We start from the raw sequence: 6,136 nt of genomic DNA on the forward strand, positions 1-6,136 counted from the left end.
TCCGCTGGCGGGGTCCTCCCAGGAGGGGCTGTGTTATCAGCCCACCCGCGGGCTCCACGTGAGCGGCTACTGGCCTCTTCGGGGCTTGGAGCCAGGGTACACCAGGAACTGATAGATTAATTGGCCGCAGCCCCTCCCCAGCAGGCAGGCCTGGCGCCAGGGGGGCAGAGGGCGGACCCAGCAGACGCTGCCCCCAATTTGGGAGAGGGACCCAGCTCGCCAGGGTCTGCAGCCAGGCTGACACAGGTTCAGAGATGTGGAGACCTCATCCTTGACCCGTGTCCCCTCTACCCAGAAGGAAGCGGCTCTGCCGTCGAGGCCCCCGGGTTTCACTTCGAGCCATGGTGTTGGGGGTTCCCTGAACTTCAAGCAGTGGATCTGGCCCAGGGGCCTGTCAGGGGCGTGGTGCGGAAGGCTGTGTCCCTCACCCCGCCGTGACCCTCACCCCGCCACGACCCTCACCTCGCCATGACCCTCATCAGGCTCTCAGGTGACCTGAATACACTTCTGCTTCTGGGCAAACCCCAGCAGAGAGAGGGAAGCGGGGTTTTCCTGGCTGGAATGCAGGGTGCACAGGGGATTCTGTGCAGGCCGCCGTGGGGGAGGGGCAGTGGGCTTTGTGTTGCACCTCGTCCAGCCCTCCAGGTCTGGTCAGGGGGCTCAGATCCCTCCGTGGTTCTTCAGCTCAGCCTGAGCTTGTTGGTCAGGTTCCTGCCCCCAGAACTGGGGTCTTTGCACCTCCCTCGGGGTCTGACTGCCCCCTCCCCCGCCCTTGCTCCAGCCTGGGCTCAGCTCTGCAGGGACGGGCCTCACCCTGAAAGGTGTCCTTTGTCCCTCCCACCCAGGCGTGGCGTGGCGGACTCCCTGACTGCCCAGCACACGGCTCCTAGCAGCAGGACGCTGGGAGCAGGGTCCGGGGGTGCAGCCAGCGGGGCCCCGGTAAAGGTGAGTCCGTGGTGGGGGTCTCCTTTCCCTCCCTGGGGGCTGGCCGTGCCTCCCCTGCCCCAGCCCCAGAGCCTGAGGAGCGATTTCACTTCCTGATCTGCCTGGAAAACACCCCGGAGTCCACTTGGCCAGCGGCCGGGCACCTCTACAGGATGCTCCTTCTGCTTCTAGCAAGAGCAGTGGGGCCCAGAGGCCCCACCCTGCTGGACGTGCCATGGCATTCCCTGGGGTGACTCACAGGTGCCCAGCTCCCCGTTCTGGGGGGCTGGGGGTGGGGACGCAGAGCTGGCGGGCAGGCAGCCCCTCCTGGTGGGCGAGCGCCCTCTGTCAGGACGTCCCGGGCCAGGGACCCAGGCTTCTGCTTCCTTGAGGGAGTGTGGTGCTCCACCCCAGGGCGTCTGGGTTGGTCAGGGGCCTCAGATAAGACCCTCCTTGTCCCTCAGCCCTGAGACGCTGGCTGGGGCTGGAGGCCGCTGACCCTGCGCGCTGACCCACCAAGCTGGAGCCTGGTTGCGGACATCAGGCCTCCTGGAGGAGCTGCGGAGCTGCCCTGAGGGGCGGCTCAGGCTGACACCGGGGCAGACCAGCCTGCCGGGCGCTGCAGGGCCCTCGCCGGCCCTCAGTTTCCTCCTGTGGACGCACCCTGCCCCACAGTGCTCGCTGTCCATGCACCAAGTGGGGAGCTGGAGGGCGGCTGGTCCCCGGGGTCTCGGGTCTCTCAGAGCCTTGGTCCTCAGATGTGAAGTGACCACACCGACCCCTGGCCGTGCTGAGGGCGGGGCAAGACCCCATGTGTGAGGAGTGGTCACGATGAGTGTTAATCAGGAGGCAGAGGACACAGGAGCCAGCCAAACACCCTGGGTTTGAGTCAGTGCGGCCCCACAGAATGGGGCTGACCCTGACCTGACCCTGACCTGACCCTGAGCCTCAGTTTCCCCGTCTGTAAAAGGGGCACCAGCACCCAGCCCCCGGGCTGGCATGGGATCCAGACTCAGTGGAGACTGGAGTGCTGGGATGGTGGGGGGCTGAGGGCAAAAGGGTCTGTGTGCCTACCCCCAGGTCACAGCCAGATGTGGACACTCTAGTGGCCTTGCCTGCAGGCAGGGAGTGGGTGGACATGACCCCGTGGGCCAGGGCTCGACCAGGACGCCGGGCACCTCTGAGAAGCCACCGTCCCTGGGGCATTGAGGCTGATGTCCCTGTGGACACAGCTGAGACCCAGGGGGCACCCTCGGAGGAGAGCTATAGGCAGTGTCCTCATCTCTTGGGAGCGAGGCCGTGGCTTCTGGTCCAGGCACATTGTCCCCGTGCCCCAGCCCCTCTCAAGCAGCGTGACGGTGTGGTCAGGACCCCTCACCTGAAAGGACGTGACAGGCCTCCCACCCACCTGCCCCGAGATGCAAGCTGTTGTGTTAGAAAACCAAAGGCAAGGAGCCAGTCGGAAAACATCTTTGAGGACGGTCTCCTTTCTGAAACATCAGAGCTGTTGACTTCACCCTGTCTTGGTGCAGTCTCAGGCACAGCATGGTCAGCTGTTGGACAGTCAGGGCTTGAAGGGGCCACCCAGGGCTGCAGCCCCGCAATGGGTCCTGTCCACGTTGAGACGGGCCCTCCGTGTGACATGCTCGCCAGGTTCGCGAGACCGAGAGCAAGAACGTAACGTGGCAGCCCGCGTGATGGGACATTACGCAGGCGAAAGAGGGGATGAAGCGCTAACACAGGCTACCCCAATATGAACCTCAAAGATGTGATGCTCAGTGAGAGAAGCCGGACGCGGAAGACTGTGCAGGGTGCGGTTCACATTGAGAAGCATCAACAACGGGCATGTCCACGGAGGGAGAGCGGGGCTCAGTGGTGCCGGCGCTGGGAGGGGTAGGGGCTCTGGGGAAGGCTGCTCTTTGTGGGGATGAAAATTTTCTCAAACTGACTGTGGAGGAACTTCCCTGGTGGTCCAGTGGCTGAGACTCTGCGCTCCAGTGCAGGGCAGCTGGGTACGATCCCTGGTAACTAAGGTCCTGTGGGTCGCAACTAAGATCTAGCACAGCCAAACAAAGTATTTAAAAAATAAAAAATAAGTAAAATAAAATTGACTGAGGAGATGGTTACATCGCTCTGAATATATTAAAAGCCATGGAAGTTCAGACTTTCAGTGGGTGAACTGTATGGCATGTGAGTTATATTTCAGTAAAACTGGTTTTAACGTCTCTGGGACTTCCCTGGGGGCCCAGTGGTCAAGACCCTGCCTTCCATTGCAGGGGGTGCAGGTTTGATCCCTGGTTGGAGAACTAAGATCCCACATGCCTCCTGGCCAAGGAAACAAAACATAAAACAGAAGCAATGTGCAAATAAAGACTTTGAAGGTGGTCCACATCAAAAAATCTTCAGAAAAATAAATGAGGAAAACATAAGCCACCTCATTAATGATTTTAGTATTGATTACACGTGGCAGGGATGGTATTTCAGATGCACGTGGTGATGGTGCTCAGTTGGGGAAGATGAGGACAGAGGACGTTCTGAGACAGGCGGCGATGATGGTGGCACCACAGTGAGAACGAGCCTGAGCTGAGCATCCAGAAACGGCTCCCGGCCTCCAGTGGGTCTGCCCCGGCCTCCAGCGGCTCCTGACACTCAGCTGCGCTTGGGCTTCAGGACCAGCTGCTGCCTGCCCTGGCACCGTGTGGCCTGGTCTCTGTAAGCTGCTCCGTGTTTGTCAGAGGCAGCTTCCTGACTCAGGGGCTCTGCTCACATCCTGGGACGCTGCACAGGCCCCTCAGAATCCACCCAGAACCTCAGAGAGTGACTTTGCTCAGCAAATAGGGTCTTTACAGTCCAAGCAGGTTGTGTTGAGGTCGGACTGGCGTGGTCGGGGGAGGGTGGCTAGTGTCCTTGCGATAAAAGGGAGAGCCAAAAGACACTGGGGAGGAGGGTGGCCAGTGACCACGAGGCAGAGGCTGGAGGGACGTGGCCACAAGCCCGGGGACGCCAGCTGCCTAGAGGCTGGACGAGGTGGGAAGGGCCCTCCCTGGAGGCTTGGGTGAGCCCGGCCCTGCAACACCTCGATTTTGGACATCAGGCTGCAGACTTCAAGAGATGAGTGTTGTTGTTTCAGGCCGTCCAGCCTGTGGTCCTTTGCTCCAGTGGCCCCAGGAATGAGTAGCTGACCCGCCCACCCCCTGCTGGTGGGGCTCACAGACCAGCCCGGATCTGGGCCACTGGGTGTGAGTGAGGCCGCGCTCCGAGAGCGCGGTGAGCCTGTAAGACTGTGCCATGGGGCCGGTGGGGTGGCGTCGCCCCACGGCGGGGCCAGGGGAGGCCCCTGTCCTTGCGGGGCGCCCGCTGGCCCCGACAGTCCCTCCCCTGGCGGGCTGCGCCTCCTGGTTTAAATTGCTGCCTGGTCGGGTTCCCGCTGTTTCCCAGCGGCCCCCCTGGCTTGGCAGTGAGGTGTCCTGGTCTCTTTTTCCAGCGGGTGTGGGCCAAGCGGAAAATGACCTCAGAGGGTGGGGAGGCCAGGGAGGCCTGTAGAGCTCCCAGGGCACCCTGAGGGCTGGGCTGGGGTCCCCGCTGGGAGCCCTGCCACAGGCACTGTGCCCTGAGCCCCGGGCTCCGGGGTGAGCCTGGACCCTTGTTCTCGTAGCCCTTGAGAAGACCCCTTGCCACTCAGCCTGGCCCGTGTCGACCTGTACCAGGGCCTGTCTGGGAGGAGGGGTTGGGGGCCGGGTGGAGGGCACTCCCACGGCCTAGATGCCTGAGGACACAGCCGGACTTGGGTGCGAGCGCTTGCCTGTGTCCTCGTCCTCAGGAGGCTTCAGATGGAGGTGGGGCCGTCGAAAACTGTGGCCCTGGGCCGTGGGGTCAGTATGAGGCTTCCCAGCAGGATGGCCCCTCATTCAGGGTCCTACCGAGAAAGAGAACCCCTCCCAAGGCGCTTTCATCAGGGGGAGCTGAGTTCCCCTCGATGGGGGCGTGGAGCGCCTGCCCCCCCAGGCAGAGCAGCCCCTGCCCCCCACAGCCTTCCTCCAGGCCCCCTCCCCAGGGCTGGGTGTGGGGTGGGGCTGGCGGAGCTGCTGCCTGGGGCTCAGGGTTTGGGGAGACGCCCAGGACAGGTGCTGGGTGTAGCCGGTGAACCGGGTGCCCAGTCTCCATGGCTGGGGCCAGGCTTGGGGGACAGGGGACGAGCAGCACCCCCAGGTGGGGGGAGGAGGCTCTCGGGTGGAAGCTGGCAATCCTCCATGCTCCTCGGCAAGCAGCCACCTCTTCCCTGGGTGTCTCTTCCATCTCTTTTGAAGACTTGGCGCTGGATTTGGGGCTGGCCAGGGCAATTCAGGATGACCTCATCCGGGGAGCCTTAGCTTCATTGTGTCTGCAGAGACCCCTTTCCCAAACATGGCCCCATCACAGGTTCTGGCAAACACAAATTTGGGGGCACCATTCAGCCCCCCGTGGCCAGGCACACAGAGGGATCCGGATGTGACAAGGACTGGAATCCACCCAGAGCCTTCCTGTCCTGGGTGCCCGTCACCCAGGGGGACAGAGGTTGCTGCCTGACCTCTGAAAGAAAGAGCCCAGGAAGCTGTGGGGCCATGTGGGATGTGCTCACCTGTAGGACCCCCTCACCGAGTTCAGAGGCAGGTTAGGATGACTCAGGCGAGGGCTGGGCTCAGCCCCCAGCCGGTGCTTCTGCCACCATGAACCCCTGAGGAAGGAGCTGAAGGCTCTGCACCACCCCCCCGACCGCGGCCAGACCACTGCTTCCCAGGCCCTGTTAATTTGGTTCATTTGTCCGTCCATCCATTCATCCAAACATCCATCTGTCCGCCATTCACCCGTCCACCAGTCCATCCACCCGGCGTCTGTCCATCAGTCCATCCTCATCTATCAGCGTTTGTCCCTCTGTCCCTCTCTCGGCCCGTCCCTCAGTGTCTGACCTTGGGTGACTGATGAGTGGGCGGGGAGGGGAGCCCCAGACAGGCCTCACGGTCCACCCTCCCCACCAGGGCCTCGGCCCTCCCCGCCGCCAGGCAGGCGGCCCAGCCTGCAGCTGTGGGCTCCGGGTGGGAGTCTGGACCTGCTTGCTCTGTCGCTGCAGCTGAGAAGTGTTTCCAGTTCACAGCAGCGTAATTACTCACCCTCCTTTGGACAGGGTGGGGGGGTGGCCTCAGGGCGGGAAGATGTGTGTGCCGGTCCAAGCTGA

The 6,136-nt window shown here is 62.7% G+C and overlaps 1 long non-coding RNA gene across 1 annotated transcript; it reads left to right on the forward strand.

Annotated features, from left to right (window-relative positions):
* Positions 1-304: 304 nt before the first annotated feature.
* Positions 305-3,034, forward strand: LOC122702233. The gene is made up of 3 exons (XR_006343202.1): positions 305-490; positions 846-945; positions 1,389-3,034. It is a non-coding gene; the product is annotated as an uncharacterized LOC122702233 (long non-coding RNA).
* The last annotated feature ends 3,102 nt before the right edge of the window (positions 3,035-6,136 follow it).

This window comes from Cervus elaphus, chromosome 10, assembly GCF_910594005.1.
Source record: "Cervus elaphus chromosome 10, mCerEla1.1, whole genome shotgun sequence".
NCBI lineage: Eukaryota > Metazoa > Chordata > Mammalia > Artiodactyla > Cervidae > Cervus > Cervus elaphus.